Source organism: Dromiciops gliroides, chromosome 5, assembly GCF_019393635.1.
Source record: "Dromiciops gliroides isolate mDroGli1 chromosome 5, mDroGli1.pri, whole genome shotgun sequence".
Classification (NCBI taxonomy): domain Eukaryota; kingdom Metazoa; phylum Chordata; class Mammalia; order Microbiotheria; family Microbiotheriidae; genus Dromiciops; species Dromiciops gliroides.
Genome location: NC_057865.1, coordinates 28687053 through 28710618, shown reverse-complemented (window position 1 = coordinate 28710618; position 23566 = coordinate 28687053). Strand labels below are relative to the sequence as shown.

General features: G+C 42.6%; 1 pseudogene; it reads right to left on the bottom strand.

Annotated features, from left to right (window-relative positions):
- Positions 1-551: 551 nt before the first annotated feature.
- Positions 552-648, bottom strand: LOC122730228 (annotated as a pseudogene).
- Positions 649-23566: the final 22918 nt, after the last annotated feature.

Here is a 23566-nt window from a genome sequence, read left to right as displayed (position 1 = left end):
CCAAGGGAAGGTTACCCAGTGAGGAGATGAGTTATTGTATATGGGGCATGGCCAGCAGGCAACTGACTAAAATGAAGAGTTCATAATGGGGGATATAAATGTAACAGTTGTTGGTTGTTGGGAGCCAGATTGGGGGGAAAGGCTTTAGGTGAGAGGCTGAGGAGTTTGTTTTTTATCCTAGAGGCAATGCAGAATTCAGAACTGCCCAAGGTTTTGAGGGAGGGGCACGGTCAGATCTGTATTTTAAGAAGATCAGTTTGAAGGATGGGAATAACATTCATTGTAAGCCTACTTAAGGCATTTGGAAAGGGTGGAGAACAGATTGGGGGGGGGGGGACTAGATTCAGGGAAACTCTTGCCTTCAGTTGGAAGTGATGAGGATTTGAAATAAGGTTAAGATTGTTTACATGAAGAGAAGGGTATGAAGGTATGAGATGTTGCCAATTGATAAGACTTGGCAAGTGATTGGACATGAAGTATCAAAGAGACAGAGAGTCAAGGATGACTTCAAGGTTGTGAACCTGGGGAGACTGGGAGGATGGAGATTCCTTCAACACAGTTTAACATTCACAAGTGTTTTCTTAGCACGGGGGCCATGCTAATCTTCTCTGTAGTGTTCCAATTTTAGTATATGTGCTGCCAAAGCAAGCATTCACAAGTGCTTTCTTAGAGTAGGGTAGAAGGAGAAGAACTTTTTATGAGGAGTGGGAGAGCCAGGATTATGATCATGGCTGTGCTACCTACCACCTGTGTGACCCTGGATAAATCACTTTACTTCTAATGAAGGGCTCGATAGGTCCAGATGAACTGGAAGGTCCTTCCAGATCTGAATCCTCTGGTGTTATGATTTCAGGTTATCTACCAGTGACAATGGCACTTTGGACATTTTAGAGGAATCCCTAAGGACATGTGAAGTTTGAAGCATGTTTCGCTGCTTTGAATAGACATGGGAGGCCTTGGACAAGTTACCACTTTTCTGGGCCTCAGTTTCCTTAGCTGTAAAATGAAGGGGTCAGATTCAGTGACATCTCACATACACTTGACTGGATGGCCAGGTAGGTAAATTTTATCTAGATTTTAGCAAAGCATTGAACAAAATCTCTTATGCTATTGTTGTGGGAAAAGAGGACATGGGCATGGGATAGATGATCATTATGCCAAATGAGGGGATAAATGGCCAGAGCAAAAGAAAAGTCATTTGGGGGTTCAATGTCAATTTCGGTAGAGGTCTCCAGTAGAGTACCCTAGGGATCCCAACAGTTTTGTCAGTAGCTTGGATGCTTTAAAATAGGAGCTCTTAACTTGGCATCCATGGATTTAAAAAATGATAACTATTTCAACATGATTGGATTCCTTTATAGTCTTATGTATTTTATTTTATCCATTTAAAAAGACTGGTCTAAGAAGGGGTTGTATGGGCTACACTGACCTGCCAACGGATCCAAAAGCACCTACCTGAGATATTCTTCCCTGAGTCCAATGATATCACCTTTATTTAAGCTGTGCACTTGCTGCATCCCATCAATCAAATCCAAACTCCTTCAGGGCAGGGACTATTTTTCAGTCTTTCTTTGTAACCCTCCCTGGTACTTAAACACATAGTAGGCACTTGACTAATGCTTCTTGAATTGAGTTAATAAATGGATGTTTTACCATGAAGAAGCTTAGTTGTTAAACATCAAACTGACACGCAAATGATTTAAAATGATTTAGAACTTTCATGATGTTGTTGAAACAATTAAAACAGGACACTGGGATTGGAGCCATCTCTCTGCTCACACCATGCTAAGGAGGCAAATTGTCCTCAGTCTCTCTCACTGGTTTCCACATGAAATGGGGGTAGGAGCCCCTTTGTGGAGGAAATCTGATGAAATCCTTCCATCTCTCTGTCTTCCTGCCCTTCCTGTTGGGGCCAGTCAGCTTTGGAGCCAGCTTCTTCGTCTGCTTTTTTCACTCACCAGTTTGTTTTTGGAACCTATGTTTTTCCTTTCTTTCTTCTTCCCCCTGTTGTGTGTGTTCATGTGTGGCTGGTTTTTCTGGGCACCCAGCCCAGTGAAGTTTCAATTTTGTTTATTGTATTTGTGCAGCGTCTGTTTTGAGATCATCACCAGCTACATGGTGGTCGATGTTCCTTGGAACAAGGGGATTGAATGGGTGGTTCTGGATCGTATTCTTTTCTTCCCTTCTAGAAACTGAGGTTCGGTTTGCTGGTATTGATTTCTGTGTTCAGAGTATGTCTTTGGTGGACTGCAAACTGAGGCAGTCTGGAAAATGAGGAAAGGGTTCTATTAGGGGAAAGAAATAGATTATTGGTCCCTCCGTGCTTTGGGGTCCTAAACTAAGAAGACATCTGAAGATGAATATAGCTCCTTAGGAACTGAGATTATATTTCATGAAAGGAAATTGGGTATGGTAGAAAGATTACTCAACAAAGAGTCAGAAAACAAGGATGTAGCTCGGCCAGATTTTAGCAAGTGACTTAACTTCAGTAAAGCTTCAGTTTCCGCATCTGTAGGATGAAGTCATGCCCCTTGCCCTAACAAGAAAAGTCCCTCGTGGAGTTATTGTCTAGAAAAAATTTAAGTCAAATGGCCAACTAGTCCAATTCCCCCATTTCACAGATGAAGGAGCTAAGACTTGGAAATGTTAATGATTATTCCAGGGTTACACAGCTAGTGAAATCTAAGGCAGAATTGGAACTCAGGTCTTTCTAAGTCCAACTTCAACACTTTATTGACACTATACATAGTAGGTGCTCAAGAAATGTTTGTTGAATTGATTCGTTGTTAATTGGGTTATTTTTATGGTACATTGTCCTTTTCCTATAATCTAAATAGCGAAAAACTCAAATAAAACACATTTTTCTACACTCTAGTTTTTTGAAAGAGAAAAAAAGTGAACAAACCAACATTAGAGATTTAATTGAAAATCAGTTTTCAGGGGAGGCAAGATGGTGAAACGAAAAGCATGCTGGCTTTGGAGTCAAAGGACTAGGGTGGGAAACCCCCCCTTGGATACTTATCTGACTGTGTCTGAACCTTCCTGGGCCACAGTTCCTCATTTGTAAAATGATTTAGACTAGATGGAACTTAGAATCACAAATACTTGGGTTCAAATCACATATCACTTACTAGCTATGTAACCCTGGGAAAGTCACTTATCCTTTCTGTGTCTCAGTTTCCCCCTCTGTAAACTGAAAGCTTTAGACTGAATGCCCTCTAAGTTCCCTTCCAGTTTTAGATCTATTATCCTATAACCCCATGACCAACAAGACAACTAGACAAAGCTCTGGATTTAGAATCGGGAATACTTGGATTCAGATCCTTCCTCAGAAACTAACTACAGGACATTAAGCAAGTCGGTCAATCTCCCTTAGCCTCAGTTTCATCATCTACAAAATGGGAATAATAAACTAACCTACTACGTTGTTGTGGGAATCGATTCAGATAATGTATGTAAAGAGTTATGACGATGACATTGATTAAGGTCTGTGCCAGCTTGAAATCTTTGAAGTTGTGTCCCAGCAGTATGGTACCGCAATTGACTGATGTTTAGAATGAGAACCCTTAAAGGAATATAAGATGCCCAGTCCAGTGAGGATTAAGTGCATTTTATTTTATGTCAGTTCCTTGAAAGTTGATTTTTCTTTATTCCGTCTCTCCCAATCCAGTATAACGAGTTGTGGTTAATAAACCTCCCGTGTTAACCAAAGAGCCTATTTCTTGACCATTCTGGAGATCCACAAGCAATTATTTTCATCTCTCTGAGCCTGTTTGCTCATCTATAAAAACAAGAATAAGAGTGTTTATTATGCTGCCTGCCTCGCAGGGTCTTTGTGCTGGGCTGTGCTTTATAACCCTTAAGGAACTATACAAATGTGAGCAATCACTATTATTACTGTAGTTATGGTTTTTATTCATTGCAGTTAAGTTCTGGGCTTTATTTTGGTGAAGGTGAAATTCAGTATCCTTTAACCAGTTGGATACAAGAAAAGACCTGAGTTATCTAGGTACAGCTAGCTCTTCTCCAAACAACCGCTTTCAAGATGCATAGCCTTTGGTAGCCTTAGTCTCTCCGCTCCCACTATGGAATTGAGCTGTGTATTATCTTTTAAAAACACCTTGGTGTTTGGTGAAACCCTCTGAGCCTGGAGTCCACCAGGCATCATTCTGCCCATTTGATGTGAGTCTTTCTCAAGGGATTGCTAGCAGACCAAGGTGAGGAGACAGAGGGAAGAAATCGTTTAAATCTGGGCCCACTTATGGACTCACCCTTCGATGCCACATCTAGAAGCCTCACCGAGCTCCTCTTCTCGGTCAACAAATCCTATTGCTTTTCTGCAGTGTTGAAGAGAGATCCCTTTAAGGCATTTGTAGTGACAAGGCTATTTCTTTTAGTACTCAAGGATTTAATAGACACTTTCAAAGGAAAGGGATATTAGAAGGTTATTTTGCAGCTAGTGAAGGAGAATTCATCGGTTCTCAGGCTACCCCATCACTTACACGCAAGGAGAATAGTGACCGCGGTGGTTCAGCAAGTGACAGGGCGAGCCGATGTATGGGCAATGTGTGGGGCCACCTTCCCTACAAGCTGCCTCTACTGTGTGCGTGAGAAAAGCTCTGGGCATTTTTCACTGAATTCAAGGACCCCAATAGGCAAACAACCCGGGCAGTTGGTAATCTGAGAACAGCAGCAGTTATAAAATACAGAATTAGGCTTTTCTCCTGTTGTGAAAGTATTTTAAAGGTTCACATCAGCATAACTGTATCTTTGAGAATTCTGATGCACAAAAAAGAAGGAAGGAAGGAAGGACAGAAAGAAAGGAAGAAAGAAAGAGAAAGTGGGTGGGTGGAAGAGACAAGGAAGGGAGGGAGGGAAAGAAAGGGAAATCAGGGACCATTTCCTCTCACAACCTATGTAGTAAAGTGTACTCGAGAAGTTTTAGTTTTCTCCGTTGAAGTAACTGAGGCAGACTTCCTTGCAGAATGACTTAGCTAGATGTCAGTAGGAGTTAACTCTTTCTTTGCCTTACTCTGCTGACCTTTATTGACTCTCAGAGTCTGTCTGAAGTATAATTATAACTCTGATGATCAGAGACGTATCAAGGTATTCTGTCTCCTGGGGAAATTTTAGTTGCGGGGAGGGGCTGGGAATGACCCCAACCTTTCTCCTTCCACCAACCCAACTCCTCTCCAAGAGCAGGCAAAGGAGGGAATGGATCTCAGGAGAGAAGCATAACTGTGTTGGACATTCAAGGATGGCAGCCTACAAAAGGTCAGTAGAAGAGACTATTAGCAACCCTACCAAGCACCAAAATATACCTAGATGTCAGCAGCCTTGGGCAAACCCCAGTCACCCAGTCCTAGTTACGCCTCTGCCTCCAGTATTAACAAAACAATTTGATAGCCCAGATCACATTTACAGTTTAGACAAGTCATTTACTCTTGGTTGGAATTGGTATCTTGGGATGAACCAACACATACAAGACCGAAGATGTCCACGGTTTACCAAGTCTTTGCAGTGGGGAGGGGCTGGGCTCTAGATGCAACAGTGCTGGACCTACTTACTAGCTGGGTGGCTCTGTAGGTAAAGCACTTGCAAAATTGAATGCACTTGGGGGGCAGCTAGGTGGTGCAGTGGATAGAGTACCGGCCCTGGAGTCAGGAGGACCTGAGTTCAAATCCGGCCTCAGACACTTAACACTTATAGCTGTGTGACCCTGGGCAAGTCACTTAACCCCAATTGCCTCACTAAAAAAAAAAAAAAAATTAATGCACTGTATAAAAGCAACCCATTAACATTTCCTCTCTTGGGGCCTGTGGTAAAAAGTTTTAACAGTCGGTTAGATAATGGAGAGACGCCAGGTTTTTTTTTAGGGCCTCAGTTTCCTTATCTGTAAAATTTAAAACATTAGGCTAAATGACCTCTGAGATACCTTTCAGCTCTCTGGCCTGTGCCCTGTGGTATTCCTGTGATACTAAGCACCTGCTTTATTCAAGGCCTCCACAAATCTCCTTTGTGCCTTCTAATGTTTGTTTAGTATTGACAAAGCACCTGCCTTGAAGGAGGGTCTTCATTTATATAGAATGTACCAAACTAACATTCCTGAGTTTTGATCTGTAACAAATTGTGGTAGACATATTTTCAAATGATGGTGGCCAGTGGAAAACCCAATTAAGGCTGATGGTATAGTGGCAAGAACACTGGCTCTGGAGTAGGAGAACCTGAGTTCAAATACTATTTCTGGTACTTGCCACCTGGGCAACTTTGGACAAATCACTCAACCTCCCTGGGCCTCAGTTTCCCTATCTGTATAATGACGTCACTGGAGCAGATGGCCTCTCAGAGTCTAACTCAGTGACCTAAGTAGTATCCTCTCTTCCCTTATCTTTCTACCCCTTTCTTATCCAAAAGCAGCTGTTTCTCCTCTCTTTTTCTTACAACCAAAATGTGTTGTTCCCTCATCTCACCAACCCCCGATAGAATATCAACTTCTTGAAAGCAAAGAATGTTTCCTTTCTGTCTTTGTATTCCCAGAGCCTAGCACAGGGTCTGGCATATAGGATTAATGAATGAAGGAATGGAATGCATGAATTCACAGCCTGTGTGCCGTCTGACAAGAACTCTACTTCTTTCTGGAATGTGCTTGAGGTGTCCCCTTCCCTTTCCTCCAACATGGAGGATTTTATGACATTCACACATTTTTAATTCAATTCAATTCAATTCAATTCCACAAACATTTATTACAGACCTACTATGTGCTAGTCACTGGTAGTACCAAAATGAAACAGTACCTAACCTCATGGGCTGACAACTTACTGGAAAGACACAGCATGAACACAGAGAAATGAAAAAAAGGTTTGTGCATAATACATATATATTATATGCATACATAGTATATACATACATGTGTATGTCTATGAACTTCATTTAGTCCATACCTGTGACTTCATCCATGCAAAGAACTCCCAGTGTGGAAACTCCCTCCACCAAGATAGATGGACTCCTTCTAACCTGTCATCTTAGAGAATTGCCTGGAGACACTAGGGCGAAGTGACCTGTCCATGATCTGACACCTTCTCTTATAGATTGCATTATAGCAGAAAGGCTATCTGGGGCGTGGACCTTATTGCCTGTATGATGTCAGGCAAATTACAACCTCTCCAGACCTCAGCTGCCTCTGAGGTTCAATGAGGAGACTGGGTTAGGTGGTGGCCGAGGTCCCTTCCGGCTCCCGGTGATCAGTGATCCCGACCTCCCGTGTGTCGGAGGAAGGCTTAAATTCAAGTGGTCCTAACTCCAAGACCAGCCTTCAATCCTACACGCCACACTGCCTCTCCTATGCAAAAGAACTCATCAATTGGGAGAGGTGGAAGGCATCGACAACTGGAGAAGAGCAGCAGGGCTTTGTGTAGGACGTGGCATTTTAGCTTTATCTTAAAGGAAACCAGGGCTTCCTGATACCCAGAGGTGAGGAGGGGAAGCCTTCCAGGCATGGAGGACGCTCCATGGAAAAAGGCAGGAGATGGATTGTTGTGTACAGGAAATAGCTGCCAAGCCAGCTTGAAGGGAACAAGAAGTGTACGTGATGGGGAATCAAAAGAATTAAGACCGGAAAAGCAAGTGGAAGCCATTATGTGGAGGGTCTTGGTCTTCAGCGTAGAAGTGCATAAGATAAAGGTTGGTAGTGTGGAATAGAGCTTCACAAAATGGGAAATAGGCATAGCTTAAGGTAGTTGTGTCATTTCTTTCATCTCTCATTATAAATCCTATAAAATGGATAATCTCTGATTATAAATCCAGGTGAGCCACCTGTCATTTTCTCTGTACCCGATTCTCTCTGCCAAGGTAGGGGTGGAGGACAGTGGAGGAGGTGGTGGGCAGTTGCATTGAGCCCAGCCTGCCTAAGATGGTCCCAGATTTGAGAGCCTGTGTGATCTCACTTAATTTAATTCACTAGACGTACCCCCTTTCCTCCACAGATCTCAAGGTGATTTATAACCGTTATTTGGTAGCAAACATGTCAAGTTCCATTTTTATAGATGGGAAAATTGAGGTACAGAATGGTTAATAGACTTTGGAAGGTTGCCCAGTAAGTCTGTAGTAGCAATGACCAGACTTAGCCTCCCTTCCAGTGGTCTGTGTGATTTCTGCATACTGAGAGTGAAGATTTTACCTTTCCCCCTTTATTTAGCAATCCAGACAAGACCCTGCAGGGCTGGGGAAGTGTGGGTTTTGAGGTGTGTGTCAAAACACATCTTGGCTTTGGGTTATTTAACCAATAAAGGATGACTTACCGCTCATGATGTTTCCCTTCAGCATGGCAGGGAACCGTAATGCAGATGAGCGCATTAATCTCCTTAACTATTCAGAAGTGAAAGATCATGGACAATAACTTAGTATTTATTGCTCCTCTAACATGCCTTTTCCATAAGATTCATCATTAAAATTAAAATATGGACACTTTAACCGCCAGTTTAAAAGACTCAAAGACTTTGCTGTTCAGTGGGAAGCCATTTTTTATAGACGCCTCGACACACTGATTGTCAGAAGCACGCCCTCATGGTTTGGGTGTTTTTTAGAGGGGAGACTATCAAGTGTTGGGGTTCTGTTTTGTCTGGACCTGTCATTTCATTAGAGTGAGAGAATTCCCCCTGAGGAAACTCCCTCAAGTAGAATCAGCTCTACAACTCCTTTGTAACCAAAAGTCTTGGCGTTGCCTCAAGACCCCAGAGGTTAAATGGCCTGAGATCTTAATTCAGTTCAACAAACTCAGTGCTGAAGATAGAAAGAAAAAAAAATTAACTACTCTGCCCTCAGAGATCTTTCATTTCTCCACACAATTTAGCAAGTGTCATGAAATTGAGTCTTCCTGACTCCAAGGCCCTTGCCACCAGACTGCCCACAAACTGTCAGAGAGCTGAAGAGAAAGTGGTAAGGAGATCAAACCTCTCTAGAGAGAGCTTCAAGAAAAGGCTCAAACAGAGATCCTAGTCCTCAAAGGCAACCAGTTCCCTGCTTCTTATCTTACTGCATAAATAAATCATCCATTTCCTCTTTCGGGATAATGCCTATACATTCCTTGCATTTTCAATTCAAGGAGGGAGACCATGGCATTTCCATACTCTCTCACTTTACAGGAATAAAATCAGAGCTTGGTCATAGGTATTTTAATGACCAAGCATGAAGGGCATGGCCCCAGTGTCTGCAGTATCAATTTTTATAAGCAGTAAGTAAGACAGGCACTACCATATGTTATTTTTAGATTGGGATAAAGCATGAGGATAGAGGGAGCAGAACGTGTCCATTTCCGTGGGTATTAGGGAGTGACTCATAAGGAAAAAAAGCACCAGAGACAACTGTTTCCCATTGCGGGTGTGTCATGTCTTGAATAAATCTTTTATGGTTCTTAGGGTCTTATGTGAAAACCGCTACCAACCTCCATTTATATAAGAGGAAGAAGTCAAAGAAGGGCAGAGTGTGTACAGAACATTTTGGGCTTCTTAACAAGTTTCAGGGACTCCCTTTTTCCCTGAGCAGAAAAGCTCTTCTATTTGATATTCAAAGTCTGGCTCCAACCTGCCTTTTCAGATGAATTTCTTTTTCTTTTTTTTTGTTTTTTTGTTTGTTTGTTTGTTTTTGTGGGGCAATGAGGGTTAAGTGACTTGCCCAGGGTCACATAGCTAGTAAGTGTCAAGTGTCCAAGGCCGGTTTTGAACTCAGGCCCTCCTGAATCCAGGGCCGGTGCTTTATCCACTGCACCACCTAGCTGCCCCTCAGATTAATTTTACATTGCTCCTTCTCATCCACCTTGTGTTCCTTGGCTTATTGCTGTTTTCTATTTGTCAAATTTCATCTCCTGCCTTGTTCCTTGCCTTGAATTCACTTTCACTTCCTCCTGGCTTCTGAGATTCCCTCTCTTCAGATCTTAGCTCAAGTACCCTCTCCTTTCCCCATCACTTTCCCCACCCACTCTCCAAAATACTTCATACTTACTCTGAATCTATTTTGGATTTAATTCTCTGTGTGGGAGATTTTTCCATGCAAATGAACGCTCCTTGAAGGCAGCCATTCAAAAGCATTTATTAAGTGCTTACAATATACACTGTTTTCTTTCTTTTTGCCTTTGAATCACCCGTTTTCAGGACAGGACTGTGTCTAGCATATAGTAGGAGCTTAATAAGTGTTTATTTAATTGGGAGAATGTGGGACTTAGAGTCAGGAAGACCTAGATTTGAATCCACATCAATCAGTCAGCCCACACGAATGTACTCAGTGCCCACTGGATGATGTATCAGATACTTTGCAAGGTGCTGGAGATACAAAGACAGGAACATAACAGCCCTCACTGTCTGGAAGCTTCCATTCTCTTGGAGGAAATAGCATGGGCTCATTTAAGGATATGCAAAAATAAATACAAAGTAATTTGGGTGGAGGCACAAGTGGCTGGGAGAGGGGGATGAGGAAAAGCCTCCTCTAAGAGGTGCCGTCTAAGATGAGTTCTGAGGGAAATCACGACTGTGCAAAGGGTTGGAGATGAGATGGAATGTCGTGTGTGGGGGATGGTAACAAGGTCAGTTTGGCTCAATGCATTAGAAGTCTGGAAAGTGATTGGAGCCAAGTTACCAGGGGTTTTGACTTCCTAACTGCTTCAGCCTGGGAGTCCCTAACCTTCTTTAGTGCCTCAGTTTCCTCAGCTGTAAAATGGAATCATAGTACATGCAGTCCCCCACCTCCTCACTGAGTGCTCTGCAAACTCCAAAGTGCTGTATACGTGTTGATTATTTTTAAAACAAAAGTCCTTATTAGACAGAAGCACTTCCTGGATTTCTGACAATAGGTCTCTGCCAAGCAGCTGAGATGAAGCCTAGGGCTGCCGGTGGATTTGTGCTGCTCATAGCACAATCTGTATTTTTACATGCATATTTGCCCTTTCTGGGCTAGGCCCACTCACTAACAATTCCAAATTCCTTAAGCAACCCAAAGCAAACCCAGTCCCCACCCCCTCCTTTCTTGCTGCTGTTAAAACTCCATCTCTTCTGCTTCAAAGAAAAAAAAAAACTGCCTTGATTTTTCTAAACTACTGTGAAGCGAGCTCTTGTTTCCATCAAGGTTTGCCAAGCATGCTAATTCTGTGCACAGAAGTAACGTATGATCCACACAGAACAAAATGAAAATGTCCTCTCCTCTATATAAACACTGTATGTCCTGCATTGAAGGGAGAGAGCCGGGAGCCTGGGAAAGCTGAGCCTATTCGCTTTTTCATGCATCTTTGTTGATGTTCGTCCCTCTCCCTTTCCCTCCTGTATGACACCATACGGTGCTCACTGGCTTGTGCCAGCATCCCTCCAGGCACCCACGGTCACACCTACAATGAACAATGTCACATTGGCTCCCTACTACTGCTAGATGCTCCAATCACTTTCCCAGCGAAGACAAGCTTGGATTATGCCCTGGTGGTGACAGTAGACTGGAGGCTAACCTTGTATCACACCCTGCTGGCTACGACAGACTTGAGGCTGTCACTGCTGATCAATGGTACTGAATGTCGAGTCACCTCCAGGTCCAGCAGCCTCTCACCCCCAGAGATCCTCAGGCTAAAAACAGCTCTGTTGTCTCAGAAGCCTGGTCTGGAGGTGACAGACAAACATGAACTAGTGATAGGCTTTTTCCAGGCTCTCTTGGAGTCCCAGAACCCCAATATTTTAGTCCCAGGGAACACATCAGTGGACCCCCAGCATTGTATACTAGTGTTACCCCTTGTGACAGACTCCACTGAGTTCCTCTTTGCTGCCTTCAGTCTTTGGCCTCAAGACTCATGCTCCTTCATGTCGAGAATCCTGTAATTAGGATCAAATCATCTGGCATCCCAGGTCTGTCTTGGACAAAGACAGTAATACATCGCCTTTCCACACAGGTGATATCTCCTAGCAGCGAGACCCTACCCATATTCAGAATATGTCTGTGGAACTTTTGAAATAATAAGAACAAGAGAATCCCAACAGCAAGTCATGGCATAGCAGACAGAGCCAGCCTTGGAGTCAGGGAAGTCTGGGTTCAAGTCCTCCCTTGGACACATACTAACTATGTGACCTTGGACAAGTCCTCTCACTTTTCAGTGCCTCAGATGACTCTCTAAGAAAATAAGTAGCAGATCTGGTGCCAGTCAGCCTTTGTTGAGGGAGTTTCCTCTTTAGGCATTCCCTAAACCAATGAAATCCTAGTCTATTAAAAAAAATAGTCATAGGACCTCAGAGTTAGAAGGGACATCTGAAGTGATTTACCTGAATCTTCTCTATGTTATCCCTGACAAGTGACCCACACCCAGCCTTTTGGGAAAGACGTCCAGTAAAAGCAAACCCACCACATCCCAAGGCAGCCTGTTCAACTTCAGGATCTTTCATGGTTAAGAAGTTTGTAACTGACCTCAGGCTTGAATCTCCCTCTTTGTTCTGTCCTCTGGGGCCAGACAAAGTGGGTCTAACTCATCTCCTATGAGACAGCCCTTCAGATACTTCTGGAAAGTCTTCTCTCCAAACTAATATGTCCTCAAGTGAGAACTCTGACACAAACTCAAGCCCCACCTTAGTACTGGTTGCCTTCTCTTAGACACACACCAACATACCAACGTCCTTAATTGTATTCAGCACCTCTAGTGGAGCTCAGTGCTCCAGAGTCTAGCTGTAACCTGACCAGGGCAGTGTAGAGCAGGACCCTCATCCCCACAATCCTGGGTGTTCTATCCCTCTAGAAGGAGGAATCGGCTCCTGATTGGGCTTCCATACATTACCAGTGGCATGTATGGAGCAGCTGAGCCACTAAAACCTTTCAACCTTTTTCAAATGGTTTGTTTATTCAAACTATGCATCTTGTACTTGTTAAGTATGAGATTATTATTAATCATAATATGATAGGGATTTTTGCTAATAAAAATTTAATATTTGAAAGTTTTACAAAGTTCTTTCCATACATTATCTATTTGAGCCTTATACTAACCCTGGGAGGTAGGGAATGTAAGAATTATTATCCCCTTTTACAGCAAAGTAAACTGAAACTGAGCAAAATTTAAGTGATATGCCATTGGTATTTCAGTCAGTAAGTGACACAGGCAGAATCTTTTTTTTTTTTTTTGCAGGGCAATGAGGGTGAAGTTGACTTGCCCAGGGTCACACAGCTAGTAAATGTCAAGTGTCTGAGGCCAGATTTGAACTCAGGTCCTCCTGAATCCAGGGCCAGTGTTTTATCCACTGTGCCACCTAGCTGCCCCCACAGGCAGGATCTTAACAGATATCTCCCAACTCCAATGCCAGTTTTATATCCACAATACTTTATTGCCCATTAATATTCACACAAGCTTGATAAGGACTTCAGTTCAATATCAACGTATGACTTGCATGATTGCTCGACAGGTCAAAAGAGACTTAAAAGATTAGCCATTGGCCAGTGCTTATGTGAGCCTACTGGACAGGATCAACCAGTACTTGTGTTTCCCATCTCTTTTCTGTTAACTTGCAGGATCATGTGTTTTCCCTCTTCAAAAGTCCTTAAAAATAATAATGATGATAATGATAAAATAGCTAGCATTTATATAGCTTTTTATTCACAAAGCACTTTATTACATTCTCGTTTGATCTTTGAAATAGCCATAAGAGATAGGTTATTATCTCCATTCCACAGATGAGAAAACTGAGGCTGAGATAAATTCAATAGCTTGCCCAAGACCTCAAGGCTATTCAGTGTCTGAGGCATGATTAGAGCTCAGGTCTTGCTGACTCTAACTCTAACCCTCTAAGACGACCTAGTTATTCAACCGTCCTTATAATCATACCCCGGCCCCAAGGGCGATTAAGAACCTTCTCATTGAATTCTAGCCTATTCCCTTTTCTTTCTAAATTGGGTAGGCATCTTAAATAGAGGATACCAAGTTCCTTTTTGTACAAGTCTGAATTTCAGGCCACCATTATGTGCCATTCCCCATCTTACTCACAAGTTGTGATGGACTATCACCCTTCAAGGTGACAGCATGTGTGACAGCAGTTAGAGAAGATGAAAGGGGACTCACTGGCCACTATAAGGAATGAGATCTCATTTGGTCTCTATGTTTTATCACAGAAACTACTTATGGTTTAAAATGGTGTATGAATCAATCCCTAAGAGCTCCACAGAAGGAAAGTTGACAATGGCAAGTTCTTGACTCCTTAGTAACTAATATTTCACCTGTCATGGAATCTCTTAGTCCCCTGTTATAAAATATAACTCAGGGTCTATGCTATACCTGGGTTTCCTGCAAAAATAAAGGTTGTGATGCTTGTGTATAACATAAGCAACATAATCTAGTTGAAAGAAGACCAAACTAGAAAGTAGGAGACCTGGGTTCTAGTCCAAGCCATGCTATAAATTAGCTTTTTGACCTTGTATAAATCACTTTACCTTTTTCCCTGCAAGGAGGCAGTATGGCACAGTGGGCAGAATCTGAATTTGGATCTGCATTCAAACCCTACCTGGTTCTTATGTGAACTTGGATATGTCTTTTCTCTTTGTAACTGAAATTCTAGGATAGAAGGTGATCAAGCCTTAAATATTTCTAGCAGTGAGGGCCATCACTGCGGGATGGACAAAACACTCACTGCCTAAGGTGTTAGAAGACCTAGGCTCACATCCTTTAACTTGATAGTTAGCTGATCATAGCCAGTTCCATCCCCTTTGTGAGCCTCAGTTTCCTCACCTGAATCTGAAAGTCATCAGAAAAATGACCTAAATGAATTGTAAGATTCCTTCCAACTCTAAATCCATGCCTCTGTTGAATCTTAGATACTTTGACATGGAAATATTTTGTCTAATTCAAACTCTCTCTCGGGGTAGGAAACCATTATCCAAATATTCTACTAGACCTGACCTCTGCTTGAACTCACCCAGTGAACAGGGAGGTCACTCATGTTTGAGGCAGCCTTTTCTATTTTGGGAATGCTCTAATTATTAGCACATTTTTCCTTATATTGAGTTAAACTCATCTTCCTCTCAATTTGAATGAATAGAACATAAACTCATTGAGTGGAGGGATCGTTTCGTTCTTTGCCTTTGTATACCTGATGTCCAACACATAGTAGGCACTTAGTAAATTCTCATTGACTTATTGATTCTTTCCTTTATCCTGGTTCTACCCTCTCTACCACACAAAACAAAAAACTCCTCTTTCAAAACAAGGCTACTCTCTTTCTACTCTTTTGTGATAGCCTTTCAAAAGTTGGAAGATGGCTGTTGAAAACTCCACCCAAGTCTCTTTCCCAATTCAGGCATTAACCACTTTTCTCAATGATTCCTCATATTAACTAGGTCTCTAGGCTCTTGAGTATCCTAGATGCCCTCTTGAGGACACTGCCAGGTTCATCAGTGTGGCATCCAGAACTGTAGTCGATTCACAATCCCCACAGGTACTCCCAGGAATAAGAATTATATCCTGCACATGGGAATATCTAGATGAACAGAGGCAGCGTGTCACAATAGGTAGAGAGGGGATTGATCTCAGAGTAAGAAAGATGCTTTCTAAAACTATCAGTTAAAGAGAGGGCGGGGGCAGCTAGGTGGCACAGTGGATAAGGCACTAGCCTTGGATTCAGGAGGACCTGAGTTCAAACCCAGTCTCAGACACTTACTAGCTGTGTGACCCTGCGCAAGTCACTTAAACCCCATTGCCCTAAAAAAAAAAAAAAAAAAAAAAGAGGGTGTCTGTCTACCTGCATCTGTAGAGGGAGTTTCCCCATCCTGGAGTTCTTATGCCAATGGAATAAAGCACAGTTCTAGCACCTATCCATCTCCTAGAAGCATGACACAAATGAAAAATGACATTTTTGTACTACTAGGTACATTATGTTTCTATTGGTAAGAACAATTCTCTTCTAATTATTATAGTATACTAATGGCTCATGGACTCTTAATGAGACTTCCATTCTGAGATCATGTATACTATATGGGTATTCTCCAAAATGATAGTCATATTCATTAGCTAGGCTTTGCCAGTGTGGCCACTCTGTGGCTCTCTTAATACCATGATAATCCTTTATTTTGTGACTTTTGATCTTCCTGTGTACAGCCAGTCTAGCTGATTGTAGCCATGCAGGTAACATGATGCTGTGGAAAGAGATTGGAGTCGATGATCTTCAAAATTCAAATCCTAATTTTGGCACCTGTGTGACTGGGAAACTCAGTCTCTTTAGGTTAACCTCATTAGACCCCAGTTTCTTCATCTGCAGAATGAGAGGATTGGACTAGATGACTTTAAGATGGCAAATCAGCATTAGAGATGATGACAACGTTGATCTACAGAGTGAGTATTCACCAAGGATTTGTTGGTGGTACATGTTCAGCAAATGTCATAATTGGAGGGAGCCTCACCTAGTACAGTGGACACCTGAATATGAATTCCCTTTACATGATGCCCAACAAATAGCTACCCATCCTTTGCTTAATGATCTAAAGTGAGGGAGAAGAAGTCACCTGGCCTGTTCTAGTTTTGGACTGGTCTAATTACTAGGAAGGTTTTCTTTACACCAGTCCTCTCTCTGACTCTCAGTAACTTCTGCCCATTGCCTCTAGTTCAGTTCTATATTTCGGGGTCAATAAGAATAAGTCTAATCCCTCTTCTACATGACATCATTTCATAGTCTTGAAGACATCTGTAATTGTCTCACCTAAGTCTTCTGTCCACACTACACAGCTCACTTTCTTCCATCCTGTCACCATTGTGAATTGCCCTTTGTGTATGCTCTCCAGCTTGCCTAAAAGGTAACACTTGCACACAAGAGGCCAGCTGTGGTCTGACCAGAACTATTGGAGGAATTGGGTAAAGTGCTTGACCTGGAATCAGGAATACTGAAGTTCCAATCCCACCTCAGATATTTATTAGCTTTGTGACCCTGGCCAAATCATTTTAAGCTCTGTCTGCTTCAGTTTCCTCATCCATAAAATGGGGATAAATAATAGCACCTACCTTCCAGGGTTGTTCTGAAAATCAAATGAGATCTAATTTATAAAGCATTTTGCAAATCTTGAAACACTCAATAAATATGCTAGCTATTATCATTACTATTGCCTCTGTAGTCCTTAACTATGCCTTCCTTAACATGGGTTAGGATTGAATCAGCTGTTTTGACCATGATATCTCATCATTAAGTCATTATTAATTAACGGATTGATGTCATGCCAAAAAGAAGCCAGAAATTCCCATCCTGCTTCTGGGTTCAAGTGCTCTTTTGATTTTCCCACCTAGATAGAGATAAAAACCATGAAGGGGGGATAGCTAGGTGGCGCAGTGGATAGAGCACCGGCCCTGGAGTCAGGAGTACCTGAGTTCAAATCTGGCCTCAGACACTTAACACTTACTAGCTGTGTGACCCTGGGCAAGTCACTTAACCCCAATTGCTTCACTAAAAACAAACAAACAAACAAAAAACAAACAAAACAAAAAAACCATGAAGGAAGGACAGCTGATTAAAAGTGTCTAGCTTTAGATTAGAGAATGACAGGACCAGATTTAAGGATGTCTTTCTTTTCTTTTTTTTTTTTTTTTTTTGGCCAGGCAATGAGGGTTAAGTGACTTGCCCAGGGTCACACAGCTAGTAAGTGTCAAGTGTCTACGGCCAGATTTGAACTCAGGTCCTCCTGAATCCAGGGCCGGTGCTTTATCCACTGTGCCACCTAGCTGCCCCTATATCTTTCTTTAAAAAAAAACAAAACAAAAAAACAAAACATAATCTTTACATGAAAGAGCAAGGAAGGTTTTAGAGAAAAATATTCAACCTGGGAGAACTAGATGAGGCCTCTCAAATTCCTCCAGTCTAATCCCCTTATTTTACTGATGCAGAAAATAATACTCAGAGAGAAGTATCTTGTTCACACAGATGGAAGTGTGAGGATTTGAACACAAATCTTCTGATCTGTTTTTACAGATATACTGAGAGAGCAGAAACAGAAAAAGGAAATATGTAGTCAAAATACCAAGTATCCTTGTTATATTTATGTTGTTGTAGTCATATCTGACTCTTTGTGACCCCATTTGGGGTTTTCTTGACAAAGATGCTGGAGTAGTTTGCCATTTCCTTCTCCAGCTCTTTTTACAGATGAGGAAACTGAGGCAAATTGGCTTAAGTGACTTGCTCAGGATCATTCAGCTAGCATGTGTCAGGCTGGATTTGCACTCAGAAAGATAAATCTTCCTGGTTCCCAGCCAAATGTTCAATCCACTGTGCCATCTAGGTGCTCCTTGGTATATTTAGCTTCATAATAATAACAGGAGGTTATACTTATTCAATGTATAGTCTTACAAAGTACCCCCTCTTTAGCCTTCAAAAAAGTCTGTGAGGGAGGTACTAAGATACTGTTACCCATTTTGTGGATGAGGAAACTTGAAGTTATGTGATTTTCCCAAAGTTGCATAGCTAATAAGGGTCATAGGGAAGATTTGAAGCCAGTCATCTTGACTCCAGATCTCACTCCCTATCTGCCATACTGCTTCAGAATACCTGGATCTGGTCCCTGCCCCTCTCTACCTCTCTAAATTCTAGAAACAGGCAGCTAATTGATGCAGCAGACAGAATGCTAGTCCTAAAATCAAGAAGACCTGAGTTCAAATGTGGCCTCACACATGTACTAGATGTGTGATTCTGGACAACTCACTTAACCTGTTTACCTTAGTTTCCTCGTCTGTAAAATGGGGCCAATAATAGCTCCCACCTCCTGGGGTTGCTATGAGGATCAAATGGAATAATAATAATTGCAAAGCACTTAGCCACAGTGCATGGCACATATAAGCACCATATAAATGGTTAGCCATTATTATGATTCCCATCTTTCAGATAAGGAAACTGGAGCTCAGAGAGGTTAAGAGACTTACTAATAGTCGCATAGCTATTGAGCACAACAGATTGAATAAGCATCCAGTTCTCTTCAGACCCCTTCCACTACAGCATGCTGCCTCCCCAATGTCTATGGGCCATAAGCATTTTCCTTTAATTGAGGATATGGAAAAAAATAATTTCCAGACCCACCAGCCACCATTTTTGAAAATTCCAGAGTTCAAGGCAGAGACTAAAGGGTCCTACCTGCTAGTTGGGGGGAAATCCATTGTATTCCTATGATTTTTAAAAGGTCATAGCAATCATAGGTCTCCAATCTTAACATGAGAAAACAGGTCTGTGTGGATTTTCAGAGAAGAGACTTCTGGGTATTAGCCTGCATGATTTGGTAAAGAACTGGTCTTGTCACACTAATCTAATTACCTTCCATGACACCTTGATGAGCCTGGTAGATCAAGGGAAAGTGATTGATGCTGTACATCTTGACCCTGTCCTGTTTGACATTGCCATTAATAATTATGAAACATGACCCACATCTGGCAGACTCTGGTTATCTTTTCTGAATACTGTAGGATGGGGGAGGGGAGAAAGAGGGGAGAGAGATGGAAGGGCATCAGGACATGTAGGGATAGGAGCACCTACCTATCAGCACCAGTGGTGAGGCATACCTGTGCAAGAGAAGGGCAGAAAAGAGAAGATGGGACAAGGGGGAAGACACCCAAATAGCTTTAGAGTTGGAGGGGAGATCTTCTGAGGAAGTACCTTTCCGACTCTATACTCATCTGATCTAGATTCTAATCCTGACCCTCCCACTTGTGTGGGATCACAAGGAAATCATTTATCCTCTTAGAGCCTCAGTTTTCTCCTCTGGAAAATGAAGGGGTTCGAACTAGTTGACCTCTGAGGTCTCTTTTGGCCCGATCTGTGGTCCTGAGGGGTGCACACAGCCTAAGAGAGACGTAAGCTTCTGGAAAAGGAGAGAGAGCAAGAGGGATGGCCCAATGAGCCAACCAGAGGGCACCCCTGACCAACAGAGAAGGCCTCCTACAAACCAGTATGCCAAAGAAGACAGCCTGGCTAGTACCCTGTATTGTCTGGCACAAGTGTGGCAGGCAGCTCCTCACATTTCACTCATTAGGAGTTCGCCCAGCCTCTGGAAGGGAAGTCTAGAAGTGTACTGTAGCAGGACGTCAGCATCCAAGACAAGTTTCTCACTTACAGGATCCAGGGCCAATAGAGATAAGAAATGATGAGGAAAGAACCACAAAACATCCTTCGTGGGTCTCAGGAATGAAGGGGAGCCCCTTGTGTCTGGTCTGTTAGGGTATAGGCCAAGAAGCTAGACTAGACTAGCCACCTTCTGCACATTCCAAAGAAAAGCTATTTTGTTTTCTAAAACAAACAAACAAATCCCTCACTATTTGAAATAGTAAATATAGGCCCACAGGGAGCTGAGGCTTGGTAAGAATCTGATGAAGCTGGAAACTGGCATCCTTCAGTTTTCACCATTCTATTGGGAGATGAGAGGTGCCCAACAGAGCTGGGTCACAGGGCACCACCCCAGCTATCCATGTCCCTCCACATCCCCATGTGTTGCTCCCCAGAATCCCTAGGCTGCAAGAAGAACAAGCAAGGGATAGGAGAGGCTACAAGCACAGGGAAAAGTAGGGATCTATGAAAAAACTGCATTCTGATGTAATGGAAGTGATATTCTCTATTATTTTCTGATGGGGGTGATCCTCCCAGAGAAGTGGGAGGGAATTGTTGAACATGAATTATTCATGGTGTGGAAATTGCCCTGAGTGTCCTCAGAGTGTCCATCTTCTGGCTTGGGGACCATAAGTGACAATGACACAGACTTTAGTGTTTACAAAATTCTTACATAGATTATCTCATGTGAGCTTCACAGCACTCGGGTTCAGAGGAGAAAGTGACTTGTCTATGGTCAAGGGATAGAGTTGAGAACTAGACTTGTGGATCCATTTCCATAGGGAATTCCTGGATAAGGACATTTCTTCTACTAATGCACGTTGGTACTTACTCTACCACTTAGAGTCAGGCAGATAGTAGATGTTAGAGGGAGGATATGAAGTTGGGTCTTAGCCTTGCAAAGCCCAAGCTTTTATTCAACATACCAGGCTGAAAGGAGATCTTAGCAACCATCTGCTCCAAATGCTCCTGGAAAAAGAATCCCCTTTATGACACACCCAACAATAGTCTTCCAGCCCCTGTTCATTGACCTTTCCTAAGGTTCTCTATCACCCCGTTCCTAACCCCTCTGAAGGCAACCCATTCAGCATTTGGACAGCTCTAATCGAAAGGAAGGCTCTTCTGGACTTTGGGTCTATATATGTCTCTTGGCCCTTTCTGGTCATTACTCCTTGGAGACCTTGTGGGTCCAAACAGAACATGTCAAATACATCTTCCCTGGGACAGCTTTGCAAATACTTGAGAAGAGCCACCATATCCCATTCGGGTTTTCCCCAGGCTAAAGAGCCCCAGTTTTTTCAACTTCTCCTCTTGTGGCATGATCTCCCTGGTTTTCCCCATCCTGGCTGCCCTCCAACTCAGTGCTCTCCAGATTACCAATGACCTTCCTAAAATGTTCTCCTTACCATGCTTTCCTCTTTTTTTGGTATTGCTCTTAACTGAACATAGGACCCTTCCCATAACAGGTACTACATATATATGTATGTGTATGTGTGTATATGTATAATATATTATATACATATACATATATGTATACGTATATGTATATGTATGTGTGTGTGTGTGTATATATATATATAGTAGGTAGGTTCATGGGTTTGATTGAAAACATGATGTTTCAGAGTCTCTTGGATTTTGCTTGTCCCTCTTCCCATCATGAGTTGTTTTTATTCAGTTCCAGAAAGGGTCCCTGGCTTGATATAAGGCTCACATTTTTTGCATTCCCCATTTGGCTGATTAGCCAAGGACATACTGAAGCGAATAGGGGATGATATGGGGTTTTTTGGGCCCTGTCCACCTCTGGTTCTCAGGATCAGAGAAGGGAAGTGAATAGGAGAGGTAGTGCAGAGCAACTCTGGTAGGAATAGGAGGAGAAAGGGAGGGGAAGCTCACCAGTTTAAGGACAAAGATTGTTTACTCTTAAATTTTTCCAGAGTCAGCAAAAGCCAGAGCAATTGGGACTATGAAAATGCATTTGCATTTATAGTACAAATATGAAAAATGAATCCTCTCATGAGCATGTCCTTAAAGAGATTATAAATCCACTCACTTGACTGGAGGTAGGGGGTGGGGGGGGTCAGCATTTTGATTGGTGTATGAGGTTGTGTGTTGCACTCCAAAGTTAAGGAAGGCAGGAAGACTTGGGATGGGAGGGGGAGGTGATGTTTTACAATGGGGAAACAATTTTCTAATGGGATGATGGAGATCGCTCCTACCTTGGTAACTGTACACTTTCCCCTCGTCCATAAAGTTTGGCTCTGGGCGGGTTAATAATGAGATGTCTTTGTGTATAGTTCAAGTGAAGGCCACCAGCTATGACTTCACTTTGGCTGGGGTTCCCCTGCAATCCATTTAGCAAATTAAAGAGATTACTCTGATCGGGGCCATTATCTCCTATTCTCTAGCGCTTGAACCACTTAACCTGTGCTTAATTGAAAGAGATAGAGAGGGTACAGTAACAAATACAATCAGATGAAGGGGGCAATAGGATCTGGAAGCCAAACAAATGATCAGTACTGGGCTAACAATAGCAGATTAGAGGTGAGATCGATTAATTAGAAGCTATTGTAGGCGTTGGGTGGCTGCCAAGATTTCTAATAGCCTGAGCCATCAGACTTGTTCTCTTTAGGAGGATTTTAATGGCTGGGAGTTGAGGTGGTTATTTCAATAATTACTTACTTTAATAATTACTTCATTAGAATACTAAACTTATTACTTTTCAAAAGCTCAGAAGGGAAGATCTCCTCCCCACCGCCTCCATCCCCTGCTAAGCACACACATTCACCTGTGACTGAAGGGATTTCACTCAGCCCTTCTGAATCATTGCTTCCCAGGGAGAAGCCTCAGGTTGGGGAGAAAGGAACTGTTCTGTACCCAGCCAGTTAAACCTAGTAAGTGCAGACCAATAATGTCCAATGTTACAGTATCTAGCCCCAGATGAGTCTTTGCTATATTCCAAGGACTTAGGCACAGGTGATCAGTATTGGGACCACAGGACAGCAGCAAGAGAAGGGGATTTAAAATCAGAGGACCTGGGTTCAAACCCTGGTGCTGTCACTTATCATTTCTGTGACCTTGAACATGTCACTTCCCCTTTCTGGGCCTCAGTTTCCTCATCTGTAAAAGAGGGAACAGACCTAAGCAATCCATAGGCATTTATTAAGTACTAACTATCAACCCACAAGCATGTATTAAGCACCTACTCAGAAAGGTTCTATCATTTACCCAATGTGCCACAGGCAGATTCTGAACCCATTTCCTTTGATTCCAGATCCTGGATTCAGGATCCTATCACTAGTGTAGAGAGGGCATTTTAAATCCATCACCACTCCTGGAAAACAACAATAGCCCAAAGCCTGTGAGGCAGAAGATAAAGTGCTGTGAAATTTAGAGTCGAATGACCCAGGTTCCAATCCCATCTCTAACACTTTCTGTGTAATCCTGGGCGGCTCACGTCTCTTCCCTGGACCTCAGTTTCCTCCCTTTTAAAACATGAAAGGTGAATT